This window comes from Echeneis naucrates, chromosome 22 (assembly GCF_900963305.1).
Source record: "Echeneis naucrates chromosome 22, fEcheNa1.1, whole genome shotgun sequence".
Taxonomy (NCBI): domain Eukaryota; kingdom Metazoa; phylum Chordata; class Actinopteri; order Carangiformes; family Echeneidae; genus Echeneis; species Echeneis naucrates.
Window position 1 is genome coordinate 485,177 of NC_042532.1, and position 21,579 is coordinate 506,755.

A 21,579-nucleotide genomic window follows, 5' to 3' on the forward strand; every position below is an offset into this window, starting at 1 on the left:
GAAACTGAACTGGACTGGACTGGACTGAACTGCAAACTACGAATAAAGAAGAGGGGGATATTTTTTATTTTGTTTTATTTTTATTTTCTTATGAAAGAGCTCTACTTTTATTCTTTTTCATGCACTGCAAAATATGATTATTGTTAAACAATACATTTTCAACGTCAACTTTTATGTTCTTCCTTATCTGAATGATTTAGGGGTCCAACTCTCTGAACCTAGAGAGCGTAGGTCTCAATAGTTTTTTTTACGAATTACGTACACAATTTTCTACAATTTTTGAAAAACTTTTTTGTCAAACGACTGGATAATTTCATAGACAAACACAAACTTCTCACTGATAGTCAGTATGGATTCAGGGCAAATAGATCAACATCATTGGCACTAAGGGATTCAGTAGAGGAGATAACAAAGGCTATAGATCAAAAACAGCATGAAATAGGAATATTTGTTGATTTTTTTTTTTTTTTTTTTTTTTTTGTATTATTAGCTTTTTATACTATTAATCATAATATATTATTAGATAAATTAGAATGGTATAGAATTAGGGGTTTAAGTTTATGGTGGATGAAGAGCTACTTGGATAGCAGAAAAGATTTTGTAAAACTGGGTGATTATTATTCTAGACCATTGCAAACTACTTGTGGTGTTCCCCAGGGGTCAGTGTTGGGATCCAAATTATTTATACTTTATATTAAAGACTTGTGCCATATTTCTACAACATTAAAACCTGTACTATTTTCAGATGATAACTTATTTTGCTCTGATCATGACTTACAGAAATTAGTATTCAACGTTGTCACAGAATTTGACAAATTAAAAGTACGGTTCAATCAAAATAAATGATCATTAAACTTAAATAAAATGAAAATTGTGCGTTTTGGTGGCTGGAAGAATAATACACAGACAGAAGCTTTTTTGGATGGTTTTGCCATTGAAAGAGTAAATGAAATTAAATTTCTTGGGGTGACAATAGACGGAAAAATGAGCTGGAATGCCCACATCAAGCATTTACAACAAAAACTCAAAGACAACAGCAGTTGTAAACAGAGCAAGACAGGTTCTGGATCAGAATGCACTTCGCTCAGTGCTGTATCTTAGTCCTTCAATATCTCACTTACTGTGCTGAAATTTGGGGCAATAACTATATAAGCAGGTTGCACCCACTGTTCATACTCCAAAAGAAAGCAATACGACACAGTCATAAAGCTGGATATCAGGATCATACTAGCCCACTAATCCTACAGTCAAAATTATTAAAATTCATTGACCAAGTGGCATTTCAAACTCCCAAAGTCAAAGTAGTATTTAACCTCTTCGTGCAGTCCCCCTAGTGGTTGGGACACCGGTGTCCCAAAGTACAGCGACAGTAGGCAGGATTTAATGAAAATTTCAACGCAGACGTTCTTAAATGATTGTATACATTTTTTTCTCTGTTCGATAGTGAAACATTTGAAAAGCTGATCCTGTGAATCTTTCATACATTTACACACACACAAAGAAACAAACAAAAAATAATGTATCAATCACCAAAACTGTAGCCAATAATTGCCAATTTTATTTCAATCAATTCATCAACCATCATTTCATCTTTAGAAAGTTGGTAAATGAGTCTGATAACAAATCCAGGGCCCCAAGACAGTTAATATCGCCATTTCAATCTTGAAGGGTAAAGGTTTACCTGCATTTCCTTTATGAAGAAAAAGTGTGACGGCCGGAGCAGAGTCACTTATGAAATGATGATTTATGTGAAGTTGTTGCTTTGAACCTCAGATCAAAGTCCATTATTGTCTGAGCAGCTTCAGTAAACTTCTATTGACAGATGTTGACTTTCTTCCCTAGAAACTCAAACATTAAGTGAGTGAAATGTTCACACCCAGCCGACGCCTCCTCAGGATGACTCACCCTGAACTGGGCAACACTGAAAAGGCAATATCAAATAGACCGCCACATCAAGGAGGCAAGGTTTGTGTGGGGCTGTTCAAGAACTATACCTCACTGACCCTGGTAAAGAGGTCATCTGATGGCTTCAGTTCTGTGGTTCACAATTTGCCCTTCTGAACGTATTGATGGGACAATAACTAGATAGTGCTGCCCATACGTCTCCACCTGGTCCTCCTCCTTTATTACAGACCGGAAAAATGAAAAGTATCAATTTCTCATAAACCAGTGAGATTACAAGCTCATACTCTGGTTCAGATGAATTCTCTGATTGATACTTTTATTTCTGCAGTTTGTATCTGCAGTACTATCCTTGTCTCTGCTGTGTACAAACTGTTCATCTGAGTTTGTGTAGTTTTTAGTTTATTTGACTGAGAGCTGAGTGAATATGAACATGAACCATTGCCAAGAACAAAACACGCTGAATAATGCCAAGTGATGTTCATCAAACATGCGCTTGCCATATTAGATTGACCTGATAAGGATGACATGATGATGTTGACATTAAGAAATTGGAAAAGTGGACAGCATGAGATTTCTGGCATGGTCAATAGACCTATCAGACTGCAACTCCAGCTACGCCATCATTAATGTTGTAAATTGTGGATGTGTGACATAAGTTTAAAAACGCACCATCCCATCATCTCCAATTTTCCAACTGAAGTTTGAGCACATAACACTCTTTTTTGGCACAAGGACACAAATCACATAACCATGCTGTTTCTTATTTGAAGGATTTTAACGTTATGGTCACCATGCACCATGCCTTACTTATGCTGTAAAGACTGCTGGGGGATTTCCATGATTCAACGAACTCCCTGTCATTCTGTCTTTCTTTCGCTTGTCTTCATTCTGCAGGTATCCCTACAACAACAACACTTTACTGTTATTATTACTATTGGTTGAGATAGAGGGAATATCTCCTCTGCAAATGCTAATGGAAAATTGTTGGTTTCTGTCTTTAATAAAGTCACACCTAGATCTGATACTGTGAAATGCCTTGAAATAATATAGTTCATAATTTGGTGTTATACAAATAAAACTGAATTGAATGAAATTATTGTTTATTGGAAACAGTGCTCATCAGAAACAACACTTTATGTCACACTCTCCATGCGTCTCCATATTGTATTCAAGTCATATATTGAATATTTGACAGCAGACAGAAGACCCGAACTGTGTGCTCAGCCTCCTGAGCCCATGTTTCAGCAGTACAGAGGGGCAGGAGCTTAGACTCACAATTGTGTACACAATCCCACATTTCAAACAGTGGCTCACAGAAGGAATTTCTTGTCAAAACACATGGGATTTGGAGAAGGAAACTGCCGGATGTTCCACAAGTATCTTCCTTTGCCAGGAGCTGTGGGTGTAGATCTAAAACAGACTTGACCTGACTTCGTTTACATCACCAGAGGAATGATCCTCCATATAGACTACTGTGATGATCTTCCCGATCTGCAATGATGAAGGGGAAAGTCTTGTCGCAAGTAAAGAGAGAGAGAAAAAAAAAAAGACTTTTTTAATTTTCATGGCTACAACTTCACTTTGAAGACTGAAAACAACCAAAGTTTGTCACTGCTGATAACTGGATATTTTTTATGCTCTCTGTCAGATCCCATTGTCATAAGCCTGAACCAAGATCGAAACCAGAATCCACATCTATTCTAACCTAAACCTAAACTTAACCCCAGTCTACATGAAATGTGGTTGCTTTGTTTCCGGAACAGATAAGCTGACACAGGCCAGATGTTGGAAGTTGGAAGATGGGTCTTCGCAGATTCTTTGACATGTAGGAAAAGTGACTTAATTGAGAAGTATCTGAAAACAGTCGGTCAGTAAAGTCAGAAGGTAGTGACCAGTGGGACATCTGTGTTCAGTAAACATGAAACCCATTGTGCCTGGCTGATGGATTCATGGAGTGCTGAAAATGAAATGCTTCCTGTTCCCTTTTCTTCTGAATAAACCATGAAGACAAAAAAAATTCTTTGTGCAGTGGTTTTTGACCTGCAGTGGGTGAGTCTGACAGTGTAACAGTGAGAATGACAGGATTGGTTTAAATCTTCAGCACTGTTAGCAGTAGAGACAAGCTCAAATACCTGTGTTAAACTCAGTTGGAGTGTGATGCCCTGATTTGATTCAGCTTAGTTCACACCACAGAGATGTGCACAGGACAGAAAAAAGGTCAGAAGGTTACAGGGACAGAGAGTCTCAGTCTCAGTAGATCACCACTGCATCACCACAGGGTCAGGAAGGAACAGCCTCGACCATGTCTGTCTCACTGGAACATTTACATCATCTGAGGATGATGAGGGGTAAAGCTCCAGAGACCTGGTTCAGTTCCTTTTGTACCAAAACACATAGTAAAAGTGCTCCAGAGACACAAAGACAAGAAAAGGACATCAAATTAGGCCTTTACTGGAAGATCTCTGAAATCAAGGTATTTACACCATATGTGAAAAATGGGCTCCTCCAGCTACCATGTCACATGTCTGATATCTGCAGTGTCATGTGTCATTGTCTGTACAGAAAGTAACCACTGCAAGTGATGGCACCGTGGATCACTGTCCACACATGTCCACTCTTCTGTAATAAATAGAAAAATTTTTGTAAGATGTTGCTATTGGTCATCTTTTGGAGCCTGCAATAGAGGTCAGCATGGGACAGGTTTTTGGAGTGACCTGCAGACCAACATCACCTCACCAGGAACAGTGCCTCTCCAGCAATGTGTGGTTTTCCTCCTGTCTGTCCCAAGAATCACTGAGAATATGTTGCTGCTATAGATAATCATAAATCTGAGCAGCCGTCACAGCGATAGTCTGTGTGGGAACACCTGGGTGTGTTTCCTCAGCAGCACATTCCATCACAGAAACCACTTCACCACAATAAACTCCTGTTCGGAGAGGAGACAAAGGACGTTTTTGTGCTGTCTGTCTGTCAGAGAGTCAAAGCACCGCAGGCAAAGACTGACGCACTCACACTATTTATACAAGCAGAGGAGATGCAGGTATGAGAACCGACATACAGGGGATCTAATATCTAATCATACCTATGTTCTGCTGTCTTGAACATATATGACCCATTCCCTCATACAGCAAAGACAAATATTAAGATTAAACAGCTTCATTGTCATTAGCAGACTAAGGAAACTGCTGGTAGCTAAAGCTAAGGAGCTGCCAAACCTGAGTCTAACCTGATGGGACAGTTGACTATAGACCTGAAGGCACTTGCTTGCGATACTGAGATGTTAAAATGACACTCACAAGCAGAGAAAGAAGACATATCTGATATCTAAACCGAACCCTCAGCATATTTGTATCATCATGATTCTTCAGACTGAGAACTACACAGGCCTGTGACCACAAACATCAGAGCCTGGAACACACAGCCCTGTTGTAATAGGAATAGGTCTGCAACTCATTAAAAGAAGATACAAGACATTAATATATTTTGATCTGAATCAATCGAAACCCTCATCATGGTCCACACCTTGGGATAAGGCTTAGGGTTAGATCAAAAGGCTGCAGACGTTCACCATAAATTAAATACATACATACAACATCAATTCTTCTCACCTTTCTTTCTTTTTTCTTGAGCTGACCTCTTTCTTCTCTCTTTGTTTCTTTCCCCCTTCCTTCTGTTCTGCAGGGTTATTTTCCTGATTTTGGATCTCCCTTGATAATATTTTATGCATCTTGGTATCAGATCTGTGAAGGAGAAGCTACACATAGCAGACACACACACACACACGCACACAAGTAGACACACACATAAACACAGGTATTCAGGAGCTATCTGACAGTCTTAAGTCTTAAGTTAACAACAAACACCTGTATATATTCCCTCACAGAGCATCTCAGTGACAGGAACTCGTTTGTCTTATTCTACACGACTCAACATGTTTAATTCTCCAGGTACAACACACAGACATTCATTGGACGTTGTTTCCATGTTGTTTCAACCACATATAAGGAATGAAGCTCAATTATTTTTCGATCACTGCAACGTCTGAGCAAACTTTTTATGCTTCAGAAAAAAAAAAAAAATGTAATTTCAATTAATTATTTAAAAAATGCATCTCATTACATCTCATCTTAGTTTTTATTCTATCTAATCTTATTTCTGTTATACAATCCTGTCAGCGGTTGAAAGTGGTTTAGATTCACACGTCCGAAATATACACTCTCATACGGACACAAATATATTAGAACACTCTTTCTCTCTCTCTTTCTCTCTCTCTCACACACACACACACACAAACAGCAGAAGTAGTAGACAACGGTACAGTGAACCTCAGTGAAGGTGATGTGTATGTATTTAATTTCCTTAAGGGTGAGTATCTCCTCTTTCAAGACCTTCTCAAAACTGTCACTTTGAAAATTCTTCCTCAGTTGTTCTGTAGACCAGAGGTGTGTCAGCAGCTGCCTCTGCTGCATTTACAATACAGTAGAAGTGCAGATGGTAATTGCCACTCTCAAAGACTTCCATCATGTCATGGTGTGAGTCTGTCCTCTGGCTGTGTTTTATCTCCGTCTCCATCTCAGAGGTGAAGACACACAGAAAGTCAAACAAAAGACATATTGTTTAAATCTGATGAAAGCTTCCAAAATGTGCCAAAAGAATGAAAGGTGTTTTCCAAATGCAATGCTTTGACAAATAAGCATTGTTTAAAAAATTGGCAGCTGAGAGTCTGAAGTATTTGTTGTGCAAAACATCCCTTCTCATTGTCACCAACACCCAACACCTGACATTGATCACACTTCCTTATTAAACCAATAAATTGCTGATGACACGTCTGCCATGAGCACCTGAATCTAAGTGTGTTTGTGATGACTGCTCGCTCCCAGGACAATCAGTTATTGAGGCAGATACAAGGAACTGCTGCAAAGTGGAGGGGGGGGGGGTGGTTAAGAACAGATCCTGACAATTTCAGTAACAAAAAATCATTAAGGGAACAAGGCAGCGCTGATATCATCATCATCCTTTAAAAAACAATGGAGTAATTAGTAGCCTGATGAACAGTTTCAAAACCATATGAAAAGAATGCTTTTAAATACAACTAATTCATATAGTTGTTCCCATGTGTCTTTCCTTTATACATCTCAATTATCCTGAGATTGTGCGCACATGCAGAAGCCTTCAGACCCCACCCACAAATTACTATCAGTTGCTTCCAACACACCCCCAGTTGCCTATTTTGCAGATAAAGGGTTGGCATTTAGTCTAATTTTGAGGAGAAAGCAACTGAAGGAGAAACACAATTTTACTGGCTGTGAACAGAAAACAGTGATTTATCAAATTGAGATTATTTGGATGCCTGAGCTCTTGTGGCCCTTTAGCCAGTTAGCATCATCATGGGCCAGGAAATCAGTTGGTCTCTAAAAAAAAACCTATTCTTGCCTGTATTGTGCATTGTCTTCAAATAATGCTAAAGCAGTCACTAAATGATTTGGCAAAGCCATTGTGCATAGCCACAGCCGCCACATAGTGACATTTTAACGACTGTTAGTTTGTCATGCCTGACAGTGCAGGATATTTTCTAATCACACAGAATAAGAATCTTTATTAATGTAGTTCATGTATGTTTTAGTTTATTTATATTGAGATCATTAATATAATTATCATAATGCTTAGTAAGATTTACTCAATATAGAATTAATTTAATTCTTTAAAAAAACTGGTTGTTAACCATTCACGGATCATGATGTAATCATTAAATTGTAAATTACATTGTAGCAAAATATCTCTGAATAAAATGTCACTCAAATTAATTATTTTATTATGCTTTTTCACCAACTTGCAAAATCACATGAATCAGACTCAAAAGACTGCATATATATGTATTATGCACATTCTCATCCTCTGTGGAAAAGGATGTACACACATTTTTAGTGCCTACACAGTTAATGCATTTGGCCCCTAGTGCCCTACTTACTTGCAATCTAGTGTACAGAGCCCTTGAGGTTTTTTTCGTATATTATGAAGGAATTTTCCCCATCTCGACACAGGATCTCTGGATTTTAGACATGCAGGGTCTCTTCTCTTATGTGTCTTCTCTCTTAATGGACTCTTCTCCCTGATCACTCATTTAGTCCTAGTCAGGTTCGAGAAGAGTGCACCAGTTAAGGAAGAGAATGTGAAGGACTGAGAAATTATGGATGAACTGTATATTTAAAGTACAAACTACACTCTGTGTGAACACCATTCAGCATGTGGAACAATCCAAAATCAGTCCAACTCCTCAGAGTCCACAGCAGGCCTGCATGTATAAATGATTTCATCAGCTATGCATGCAGCTTCCCTGTCAGTCAGTCCATGGACCAGGTTTAGAACTTTATCAATTCAGCATGTTGAAGATATTTAACCATATTTGTTTTGGCAAAGTTTGTTATCCACATCGACTGTACACTCCCACAGCAGTAGAGTTTGCAGATAACACAAGAGGTTTCACACTGTGGCCGGTCAGTATTATAATGAGACAGCCCAATCACTAGGAGTGTATGGGCTCAAACTATTACAGAAAATACTGCAGCTGCTGTGGACGCACATGGTTTATATTCCCAGCTCCTTTGTTCCTTCCATGCTGGGAAACATTACTCTAAAGTACCCCCCCGGACACACACACACACACACACACACACACACACACATACATATATACACAGACAAAAATGGGACAGAATGTTTTTCTAAAATGCAATCTCTAAGAAAAAGGCCATGTCTGTAGCAGAGGTGTTCCATAAAACCATTTGTGTTTACAAGGCTGTTGGCAAGTCTTGCCTGGAAAAGAAATACACTCAGTTATTTTTACAGAGCACTGGTCACATCTCAGCAGAAGAAACATTGAGCACAATGTGAATGAGATTAGTGCCACTGGTACACTGGTTCATCAGCTTCAAGGATACTCACAAATGTTGTCTGTATGCCTTTAGGTCAGTGTAACACAATCCGTTTGATCCAATCCACATTCTCGATACCTACAAGTGTTATAATGTCAAATCACAATGCAGTTACTTCTTTACATAGAAAAGGTCTAGACTAAGCTCTCTCTAAAATTATTTTAAGAGGCCCAACAGATCCCTCCATGAGCAAGCACTAGAGACAGAGCAGTTGAAATCAAAATACTCTGTGATGACATTTTTCTGTTTGGCAAGGATGGAAATAAGATTTGAACACAGTGGGTCAAACTACCTGGACATTCTTGTCTGACACAACTCCAATAGTGCAGAGTTGTGTGCCGAGTTGGCAGGTCCCCTCTGAGCCATACCAGAGGTGCAGGTTCTGTGGACAGTTGTAGCGCAGATAAGGAAGTTAGTACTTATGGTTTTGTCTACATATCCACCCACGTAACAATCATGCAATTCACCTCTAAGGTTTTACACCACATGCTGTGCTCGCAGATTTTCAGGAATCGAAATCTTTCTTTTTTTTTGTTTTTCAGCACTGAACTGCAGGGTGGCTTAGCATGGCACAGGCCACATGTATGTGACATGTTTCTGGGTTTGTCTTCTTTATTTTCCACAAGTTGAAAATTAACATATTATAGCTTTGGTGTAAGATAGATTACTTATGCATGTGAAATGATACCTGCATTTTTACTTGTGATTGCCTTCCCCCAGTCCTGGTTCTGCCCAAGTTTTCTGCCTTTTGAAGGAAGCTTTTCCTTGCCACTGTCCCCACGTTCTTGCTCACGAGGGGATCTGTTGGGTCTCTTTAAATAATTTTCTTATTAAAAAGTTCAGCAACTTGGGCTTAGCCACCACACTCTTCACACTGATCATGGATCCTGGACTTCCTGACCAATAGTCCACAAAACATAGGAGTAGGTAACCTCACATCATTCGCCCTCATCCTGAACACATCCTGTGGTGCCCCAGGGTTGTGTTATCACCCCGGCCATCTTCACTCTGTTCACACAGGACTGCACAGCCATCCACCCCTCTGACACCATGGCGAAGTTTGCTGATGAAACCACTATAGTGTGTCACATATCAGGGGACAATGAGACACACTACAGAAAGGAACGCCAACACCTGGCCAGATGGTGCTCAGACAGCAACCTGGTCCTCAATACTGCCAAGACAGAAGAGATCTTTGTAGACTTCAGCAGGACGAGGAAAGTATCTCACTTCCCACTTCACATCAATGGAGAGGAAGTTGTGAGGGTCAATAACACCAAATTCCTAGGCCTCGACATCACAAGCGACCTTTCATGGACCCTCAACACCACTCACCCTGTGAAGAAAGCTCAGCAGAGGCGTTTCTTCCTAAGAAAACTGAAAAAAGCCAGCCCTCCCACTGAGCTTTTAGTGAACTTTTACAGGAGCACAATAGTAAGGATCCTCTGCCACTGTGTCACAGTGTGGTACAGCAGCTGCACTGCAGAGAACCGCAGGGACCTGGCCCGTGTGGTTAAGGCTGTACAGATGATTGTGGGGGCCAACCTCCCAGAACTGGACTCTGTTTACAGTTGGAAACTACACAAGAAGGCTAGAAACATCATGAAAGACCCAAAACAGCCAGCTCACGGACTGCCTACCCCCTTCCCATTGAGGAAGAGATAAAGAGCAATTAAAACACGCATAAGCAAACTGATAAACTGCTTTGCCTCTCTCTTTCACTTACCTCACACACTCAGACCAAACAATAGAGTAGCCCCTCTATGCTCACGCACCAAGCTAATCCATACATTTGTGAGCTCTCGACCAGACTACTGTAAATCTACTGTAAAAACTATCTTGATCAAATCAAATCAGATTTATTTATATTGCGCCAAATCATAACAAAGTTACATCAAGGCACCCCCTGTATTCAATGAGGTGTAGCACTGCCCTCCCTGGTACAAGGTCACTTATGACACTTATGGGGGCTAAACTATGAGGACAAATGTAGACAAAAAATAAATAAACAAAATAAAATAAAATCAATTCTAAAACTTCTATTGCCCTCTGTTTGATTTAATCAAACAAATCTGGGTTATGGGAACATTGCATCTCACCTAGAATTAATTACCTTTTCTGAAATGTTGTATCTAAATAAAGATGAGAGCTTTGGTCTCACAGGGACAATCGGTGGGTTACGACAGATACATAAGTCTGACATTTCTCAAACACAGCTTTATAATCTTTTTGTTAGTCCCCCCCCATATCTAAGACATTCCAAAGGCTATTGTCTCATCTCAGCACTTTCATTCTCAAGGACAAGGTCATAGCATGCGTTTTTATCAGTAATTGACATATAGCTCTGTACAGCTCTGCACCTGCACGCAAGTGTCACAGCTCTGTTCTCCTGGTTCCACTCTGCCCTCTGTATTCTTCCTCTCTCCCTGCCTCTGCTTCACTCCACCTCTCAGCCACGCCCCCTCATCAGCTCAACTCCACTCACCTGGTTGCACAGCTGCTGCTTGTCTCATCAGCCTGGCATATAAGCTCCTCAAGCACTCTCACGCCTCGTCAGATTGTTCTACTATGTGAGACTCTCCAGTGTGCTATCTTTGCCTGACCTCCTGGTGCCGACCCTGCCTGTCCCCGACCTGCCCCGCTTGTCTGCCTCCCAGTGTACCGACCTGCCTTCTGTCTCTGACCACAGGTTCAGCCTCGGCATCTCCAGCGTCTGCCTGCTCTCCTGGTTTCGACTCCCCTGCCTGGCCTTGACTCCTCTGCAGCTCGCTCCTCACCGGTACCTCTGCCTCATCTGCCTGCTCTCCTGGTTTCGACTCCCCCGCCTGGCCTTGACTCCTCTGCAGCTCGCTCCTCACCGGTACCTCTGCCTCATCTGCCTGCTCTCCTGGTTTCGACTCCCCCGCCTGGCCTTGACTCCTCTGCAGCTCGCTCCTCACCGGTACCTCTGCCTCATCTGCCTGCTCCCCTGGTTTCGACTCTTCTGCCTGGCCATGACTCCTCCATGGCTTGCCGCTCGTCGATCGCCCTCTGCACCTTCGGCTGATCCGTCTGGCTCTGGACATCAAGTGTCAACAGCTTTACGGGTCCAAGGGTGCACGTCCCCCTCCTCAGTCCCTCGGCCGGGTTGAACTCATTCCTGTTCTCAAGCCAGACATCCAGAGACTATTTTTGGGCTACCAGCCTGAAGTGTGAACTGAACGCTAAGCTAATTCACCTGCTAACACTCCTGTTTAACTGCTGTGAAAATAAAAGTCATTACCAACTGTTCATGAGCTCTGGAGTACTGCGTTTGGGTTCCATACACATCCATCACAGTACAATCTGGCCACGAAGGGACCCAGCACACTCTCCCTCCCCTCAAGCCCGCTTGGAGTGGGTGGAGGGAATGTTCCAGCACCACGAGGCTGAGATGGCCTCCAGCGCAGCAGAGGCTCAGCAGACAGCGTCAGCGTTGGAGCAAGCGCTAACATCTCTAGCTAACCAGGTACAACAGATAGCGGATTCCCTGTCTTCACTGGTGGCTCCAGCTCCTGAGCCCTGGGTGGGGACCCTGGAACACTATTCGGGGGACCCCGAGGGCTGCAACCCTTTCCTGACAAACTGCTCCATTCTGTTCACTCTGCAGCCCCACACCTGCGCTGCAGAGGCAGCGAGGGTAGCCTTCACCGTTAATAATCTGACTGGCCAAGCCCGCCTTTGGGGAACAGCAGAGTGGGAGAGAGGCACGCCAGCCTGCTCCTCATTCCAGGCATTTGCTACAGAGCTACGTAAAGTTTTCAGGTCTGTTCCATTGGGACCTGACGCCACTGGAGGACTCATGGGCCTGAGACAGGGGGCTCAGACCGTGGAAGATTATGCTATAGACTTTTGGACCTGGGCCTGCCTCAGTGACTGGAATGCTGCTGCCCAGTGTGATGCCTTCCTTCATGGGCTAGCACTGTACATCAAGGACTAGTTGGTTTCGTTTGACCTCCCTTGATGACCTCATCGAACTGACTTCCCAGCTGGACAGGCGCATCCAGGCGAGGAGGAGGGACGTACGTCTGGACACTTCATCTCCTGTTGCCCAGCAAAAGGAAGGGCTCAGCAGTGAACAGGGGGGTCCTTATTCTTCACCACATTCAACTTTCCCCTGTCATATCGGCCGGGCTCCCACAACATCAAGCCTGACGCCCTGTCTTGCCAGTTCATGGGGAAGGAGGACATTGCCCCCAACCTGGACACCATCCTCCCTGTTCCCCGTCTGGTGGCTTCCTTCTCCTGGGAGGTGGAGGAGCGGGTTAAAGCCACTTTGGAAAATCAGCCAGGTCCCAGCTCCTGTCCTCTAGACCGCCTGTTTGTCCCTCAGGGGTTACGGTCCGACGTCCTGTAATGGGCCCACGGCTCCCAGCTCACGTGCCGCCCTGGCATTCCGCACACTAAGGAGGTCCTGCAGCGACGGTTCTGGTGGGCCACATTGGAGGAAGACACCAAGAATTTCGTCAACGCCTGCCCAGTCTGCAGTCAGCACAAGACCTCCCGCCGGGCCCCGGCAGGCTACCTGCAACCCCTGCCAGTGCCCCATCCGCCCTGGTCTCACATCTCCTTGGACTTTGTCACCGGTCTGCCACTGTCGGGTGGCAACACGACCATGCTGACAGTGGTGGACTGGTTTAGCAAGATGACCCACTTCGTGCCCTTACCTTTTCCTGATCCACGGCCTCCCCTCTGATGTGGTCCCCAGTTCACCTCACTCTCTCAGGCGAGAGTTCTGCTGTCTCATCGGGGCCACCTCCAGTCTGTCCTCCGGGTATCATCCCCAATCTAATGGCCAGGCAGAGAGGATGAATCAGGAGATGGATGGCATGCATGGCACCTAAGCGTCTCTCGACATGGTCCAAACTGCTGTTGTGGGTTGAATATGCCCACAACACCTTAACCAGTTCTGCCAGTGGGTTGTCCCCCTTCCAGTGTGCATATGGTTTCCAGCCTCCTTTGTTCCCGGCACTGGAGAAAGAAGTTTCCTGCCCCTCTGTTGAGGCCTTCATCTGCTGCTGCCACCGAACCTGGACCAAGGCCAGAACTACTCTCCTGAAGGCTGCTGATCCCTATTCCACAGCTGCCAACCGTCGTAGCTCCAGGGCGCCTACCTACCTGGTGGGTCAGAAGGTGTGGCTCTCAACCCAGGATCTTCCCCTGAGGGTGGAGTCCAAGAAGCTGGCGCCCAAGTTCATCGGGCTGTTCACCATTGAGAAAATCATCAACCCTGCAGCTGTCAGGCTCAAGTTGCCCCGCACAATGTGGATCCACCCTACCTTTCACATTTCCAACATCAAGCCAGTAAGTGAGAGTCCACTCATGCCTGCTCCTCAGCCACCACCTCCTCCCCGGATTATTGATGGGGGCCCTGCCTTCTCGATTCGCTGCCTGCTGTGTTCCCGTCGACATGTGCTCGTCTGCCTTCTGTCTCTGAAAACAGGTTCAGCCTCTGCGTCTCCAGTGTCTGCCTGCTTTCCTGGTTTCGACTCTTCTGCCTGGCCATGACTCCTCCGCGGCTCGCCACTCGCTCAAAAGATTCACTGAGGGCTGACATGGGGCAAAGAAGAGAAGGTGGAACCACCTGATTAGGTTTTCCAGCAAACTAAGTTTTTGCAGGTACAACAAAATTGCACCACATCTGTCTTTAAACCAGGCCAGAAAAAATTACTAAGGACTTTGTTGTAGGTTTTTGTGACACCAAGATGTCCTACCCATAGGTGATGATGTGCAAGAGACAATAGGCAGAAAGGACCACATGCCAGTGTTCCAGTCACCTTTTTCCTTTTCAGAGCTTACTGAGTGGGCTGGGTGGGGAATCCACCTCTGCATCAAGATCCCATCTTCCAGGTAATACGGACAAAAACAGCTCCTTTGATTGAGAAAAATTTAACAAGAGAGGGATTGGAACTTTGAGTAACAAGTGTGTCAGGGTTTGCTATACAGACCCAGGAATGCAGAAAAAGATCCAAGACAGGGATGGTGCAGAATCCAAACTTGGGTATTTACTCCAGAGTGAAAAAACAGCATGCTTAGGGTAACAGACATCTCAACAGTGAGAGACAAACACAGGTATGCCTAAATACATGGTGGATTAATCACACAACAGGAGAAACCTTGGGAACCAGAGGACACCAGGTGATGACATGTGTGGAGACAGCTGTGAGGTGAGGACACCATGTGAGCTGATCGGGAGGACATCTAGAGGACCGCGAGGGAAGCACAGAGATAAGTGGTAAGTAGGGGAATACAAGAATAGAAGGGCGTGATAAAAACATACTGCAGTGATGGCTAGGCAGGACCATCACAAAGTGCCTCACTTGTTACCGAGAGTTTCATAGGAACCTCACTGGGTGTATTTACATCCAGAACTGTCTTCGAGGTCGCAGGTGGCTAATGATATCTGGGAATAAGCTATGCCGCTTACCACCTCTGTGTCCTGGTCACCTGCTAGAGTCAATCACACGACTGTGTCACTCAGATCCAGTTCCTCCTTCAAACAATGAGACTGAGCTCTGGTAAGAGCAGAGGAAAATAGCTGGACAGGGTTCGATCTGTAGTTCATTCACCCAGAAGTATGGTTCTAAAACCTCAGGAACTTCAGGAACAGGCTTCACTTTACCCCCAGCAATATCATTTCCCATGACAGCCACCTCAAAGAAACCATTGATTAATCTGGATTTCACACATACCTCATGCAAAGGAGTTGCAACAAAGCCCATTTCAACATCTTAAACTAGGATGCCAGCCTTACAAGAGGACCCTTCACTCAGTAGCTTACTATGAGGGAGATGTTACTCAACAAAAAGAAACAAAAAAACTGGTGAAAAGAGAAATTAGTCTGTCTGGAAGAAGAAGTGATTCTTACTTCGCTTGGAAAGGAATTAAGTCCATGGTGGGAATTCAGGATATGAAAAAAGAGTGTCTAATACTGACAAATCTGACTCTACCCTCGCAGAAGATCTCAACCAATTTTGTCTGAGATTTGACTCTAAGGACTTTTCTGACGACATATCCAAATTCAGGGCTGCTCCAATAAGCAGCCTGATTCTGATAGATGAAATCAGCGTGTGGAACATTTTTGAAAATACTAATGCTAGGAAAAGTCATGGACCTGATGGCATCAATGCTTGACTACTTAAATGCTATGCCCCATTCTTAAGTGATATCTTCACGTACATTTTTCAGTGGTCCTTGTCACGAAACAAAGTTCCCTCATTATGGAAAGAATTGTCCCAGTGGCTAAGGTACTAACACCAAAGATGTTAAATGATTATCATCCTGTGGCCCTCACCTCAGTGGTGATGAAGAGTTTGACAATCTCGTGAAAAAAAAAAAAAAAGCAATGACACAGACAATGATTGATCCACTTCAATTTGCCTATCAACCCAGGAGAGGGGTGGAGGATGCTGTTGTTGTCAGACACTTGGAGGGTAGGAAATCACATGTACGTCTATGCTTTGCTGATTTTTCATCAGCGTTGAACTGCTTACAGCCTCATGTTCTTGCTCAGAGACTTTAAAAAATACCCAGCATTGATTTCGGAACTATATGTTGGTTAGTTGATTTTCTGACAATGAGACTGCAGAGAACATGTGAATGAAACCCTGTCTGAAACTCTGTTGTGTTTCACAGGTTCACCTCAAGGGTGTGTCTTGTCACCACTTCTGTTCATGCTTTTCACTAATCATCGTAAGAGCATGTTTGAGTCAAGGTTTATAACAAAATTTGTAGATGACTCGGTGATTATCAGCTGTTGTAGGACCATGAGGTGGACCATGGACTTGTCCTTGACTATTTTGTTATATGGTTTGATGACTTATCTGCAGTTTAATGTGTCTAAAACAAAAGACATGATCCTGACTTCCGCAGAAACCCTCCTGCCAAGGCCCAAACCTTTGTCAAAGGAACAGCAGTGGAAATAGTGAGTCAGTATAAGTACTTAGGTTTCTTTACCTTTAAATTCTATTCTGAATTTTACCAGCAGCCAATGAAGGGCAGTTAACACAGGAGAGATGTGATCTCTTTTCCTAGTTCCAGTTATACATTGTGCAGTAGCATTCTGAATCAACTGAAGGCCTTTCAGAGATTTGTTTGGACATCCAGATAGTAATGAGTTTGAGTAGTCCAGCCTAGAAGTTACAAATGCATGGACTAGTTTTTCTGGATCATCTTGAGAGAGGGTATGTTGCTGATTTTCCTAATGTTTCAGAGGTGAAAGAAAGCTGCCTGACTGACTTGTTTTACGTGAGGGACAAGGGACATGTCCTGGTCAAAAGTTAGTCCAAGATTTCTTTCAGTGGAGCTGGAAGCCAAAGTAATGCCATCAAGACTGTTTAGATGGTTAAATAAGGTTTCTCTGAGGTGCTTAGGGCCAAGTGCAATAACTTCTCTTTTGTCTGCATTAAGGAGTAAAAAAATTTGGGTCATCCAGACTTTAATGTCCTCAAAACATGTCTGCAGTCTGACTATCTGACTGACTTCATTTGGCTTCATTGATAAATACAGCTGAATATCATCTGCATAACTCTATATTGTGCTTGTGTTGTTTCCACTGTTCTTCTGCTATTATTTCCTAATTCACTCGAGTAATCAGGCAGAAAATTATTTTCACACCAACACTAGGTTTTAGAAGTCAATATTTCCCCTTTCTCCAAAGTTTATAACCGTTTCTGTTCCTCCGCTAATCAAACTACCCGATTAGTAATGTCCTCTAGCTCTCTGTCTCCACTCTCTGTTCCTCCTTCTCCTCCTCCTCTCCTCTCCTGTTCTCTGTGCCTCATGTGTAGTTATTCTTCTGCCTCCTTTTATGATAGCACCTCTTGTCATAGATGTAGGATGATGGTAGAAATGGAGGCGAAGATTAATGAGTTAGAATCCCGGCTCCGCACTTTAGCTAGCCCAACTTATGCTAGTGTAGCTAGCCCCCCCCCTGTAGCCGGTGCGGACCAACCTAGACGAGCTCATACGCCAGCTAAGATAGTTTCCTCCCCCCCCAGTGGCTCCCGAGCAGCCGGGATCTCGTCAGGGCGGCTGGGTGACTGTCCGAGACAAGAGGCATAGTCGTAGGCAGCAGCCCCCGGTTCACCACCGACCAGTTCACGTTTCCAACAGGTTCTCCCCTCTCAGCGACACACCCGCTGAAAAGCCGACTCTAGTGATTGGTGATTCTATTCTGAGGAACGTGAAGTTAGCGACACCGGCGGCCATAGTGAAGTGTATCCCGGGGGCCAGAGCAGGCGACATCCAGTCTTATCTGAAACTGCTGGCTAAGGGTAAACGTATGCTATATGTAATATGCTAATATTGTAGTTCACGTCGGCAGTAACGACACCCGACTTCGCCAGTCGGAAGTCACAAAAATGAATGTGGAATCGGTGTGTACTTTTGCTAAAACGATGTCGGACACTGTAGTTTTCTCCGGCCCCCTCCCCAATCGGACCAGTGATGACATGTACAGCCGCATGTCGTCATTTAACCGCTGGCTGTCGAGGTGGTGTCCCGAAAACAACGTGGGCTACATAGATAACTGGAAGTCTTTCTGGGGGAGACCTGGTCTAATTAGGAGAGATGGTGTCCATCCCACCGTGGACGGGGCCGCTCTCATTTCTAGAAATATGGCCGATTTTATTAGAAATCCAAAACCCTGACAATCCCGGGTCGAGACCAGGAGGCAGAGCCGCAGTTTAACACGCTCCTCTGCGCCTCAGTCAGAGCGGTCATCTGCCGAGAATAGAATAGAGTCTCTGTCTATGTTTAGGTCTATAGAAACTGTGTCTGTCCCCCGACGACCTAAATTTAGAAAAGTTAATAAACCCAAATTAAACAAAACAGGAGCTAAAAACAAAAACCTAACTGTAATTAAAACAGCCACAAATTCAGTCTCAAATAACACTGCGATCAAATGTGGACTGTTGAACATTCGATCATTATCATCAAAATCTCTACTAGTTAACGATCTCATAGCTGATCACCATATTGATTTATTTTGTATAACTGAAACGTGGCTGCAGCAGGATGAGTATGTTAGCATTAATGAAGCTACACCCCCAACTCATGTTAACTTTCATATCCCTCGTACCACAGGTCGAGGAGGTGGGGTGGCTGCAATATTTCAGTCAAGCCTATTAATCAACCCCAGACCAAAATCTGGCTGCAGGTCTTTTGAAAGCCTCACTCTTAGTCTCTCCCACTCGGACTGGAAAGGTGAAAAACCAGTTCTGTTAGTTACAGTATACCGTCCACCTGGTCCGTACTCAGAATTCCTATCAGAGTTTTCTGAGTTTATATCAGAGTTAGTAATTAGTACAGATAAAATCATTATTCTGGGAGATTTCAATATACATGTTGATGTAGAAAGCGACAGCCTTAGTTCTGGGTTTCTTTCCCTACTAGACTCAATTGGCTTTTCCCAGCATGTGAATGAACCCACTCACTTTTACAATCATATCCTTGATCTTGTTCTAACTTATGGCATTGAAATTGACAAGCTAACAATTCTTCCCCAAAATTCTCTCCTGTCTGACCATTACCTTATTACATTTGAGTTTACTTTAATGGGCTCCACAGCATTGAGGAATAAATTCAGCTATAGAAGATGTTTATCTGAAGCTGCTGTGGCTAAATTTAAAGAGAACATTTGGTCATCATTCCCAACAATGCCATATCTAAATTTAAATGAGGATTTCTCCCATATGCAGGTTGATGACCTTGTGACTAGCACTATGGCCACACTGCGTTCGAATCTTGATAATGCCGCCCCTCTCAAAAAGAAAGTATTCAATCTGAGGATGATGGCTCCCTGGTATAGTTACCAAATCCGTACCTTGAAGCAGACATCAAGGAAATTAGAAAGAAACTGGTCTCACAGAGCCTGGAAAGACAGCCTAAAAACGTATTAAAGCAGAGAGCCATAGGTCAGTTGAACCAGTGATCCCCTTAGCTCTAAGCAGTAATGATTTTATTAGTTTTTTTTCAGACAAAATTCTCACGATCAGAGAAAGAATGTATCAGCTCTTGCCTACGTTAAATAAAAATCCCCTTCTGAAGACGGCAACTGCTGAATCAGCTGCGGCGCCTCTTTTACATCTGGAATCATTCTCACCTCTAAATCTCTCAGAGCTAGCTTCTATAGTTTCATCATCCAGACCGTCAACCTGTCTATTAGACCCAGTACCAACTAGCCTCTTTAAAGAGATCTTTTATGTAATTGAGCCGTTCATTCTAGATTTGGTTAATCTGACTTTATTTCTGGGTTATGTACCTCAGGCACTTAAGACTGCGGTCATCAAACCCCAGCTTAAAAAGCCTAATCTTGATCCAGATGTTTTGGCAAACTATAGACCCATATCGAACCTTCCATTTATTTCTAAAATCATTGAGAAAGCTGTAGCAAAACAACTACACGACCATCTGGATGGGAACAGTTTGTTCCAGAGTTTCAGTCAGGATTTAGAGCCCATCATAGCACAGAAACAGCGCTGGTTAAAGTCTCCAATGACATTCTAATGGCCATCAACCCAACCGGTTGAGGCAGATGGCCGCCCCCCCTGAGCCTGGTTCTGCTCGAGGTTTCTGCCTCTTAAAGGAAGTTTTTCCTTGCCACTGTTGCCAAGTGCTTGCTCATCGGGGGATCTGTTGGGTCTCTTTAAATAAATTTATAAAGAGTTTGGTCTAGACCTGCTCTATATGTAAAGCGCCTTGATGTAACTTTGTTATGATTTGGCGCTATACAAATAAATCTGATTTGATTTGATAACAGTGAAAGTTGATGTTGTGTTTCCTGATAATGTTGCCTAGAGGAATTTGGCTTTTGACAATAGAAGCACTCCAAATCAGCTTCCGGGACAGAGGACCATTTGTGGGGATTGCGCATCAACCTTTGAAAGAAAAAATAAAAAGATGAAAATGAAATTATGAGCTAAAAAGTCAAAATTATGAGATAAAAAGTTTAAATTATGAGATACCACGTTAACAACTGTCAGAGTAGCAGCTCTTTGTGTGAATTCTCTTCTTGTGAATTCTCTTCTTGTGAATTCGATTATGAACACATTGAGAACTACTTTAAACATGGATTTACAATAAATTAAATACTCAATTTGTTTCTGGATTCCCATGTTATTGTAATAAGCAAACACACTCTTTTATCCCATAATTTTGACTTTTTATCTCATAATTTTGACTTTTTGTCATTATGTAAGAATCTTTACACACTGGAGAATGTCATTCCTTGATTTTATCTGACGTTCTCATTGTGACTTTATCTCATAATTTTGACTTATGTCATTATGTACTTGGTATGTAATTTTTTATATCAAGGCTAAGTTTTTTGTTTGTTTTTTTTTTTTACTGGCAGAAATGGGCTTCCATGTGATTCTCTCAGGCACACAATTCTTGAAGATGATTTCACAAAGAGTGCAAACGTCAAACTTTATTAGCTACACACCATATATCAAAGAGAGAAGTTTTCTCTCTTTCAAACCCCCCACAAAAGCTTGACCTGTGGATTTTTTGGGCCCTGAAACGTTGTCTGCATGCTATCCTACATGCTCATAAGCATGTAGGATAGCACTTTTGACTACATCAGTGATCCTCACTATTTTTTTCACGAGATACATTGCCAGAGCAAAGTCAAGGGGAGAGCCACATGGTTTTTACTTGGAACACCTGACGTTTGACTGCTCATCCCCTCTCCGGCATCTTCATGTTGATTTTCATTTGCTTC

At 43.1% G+C, this 21,579-nt stretch overlaps 1 long non-coding RNA gene across 1 annotated transcript; it reads right to left on the reverse strand.

The window, feature by feature from the left end:
• Positions 1 to 455: 455 nt before the first annotated feature.
• On the reverse strand, positions 456 to 5,723 carry LOC115036339 (uncharacterized). The gene is made up of 2 exons (XR_003840379.1): positions 5,514 to 5,723; positions 456 to 3,418 (listed from the first exon to the last, which is right to left on the reverse strand). It is a non-coding gene; the product is annotated as an uncharacterized LOC115036339 (long non-coding RNA).
• Positions 5,724 to 21,579: the final 15,856 nt, after the last annotated feature.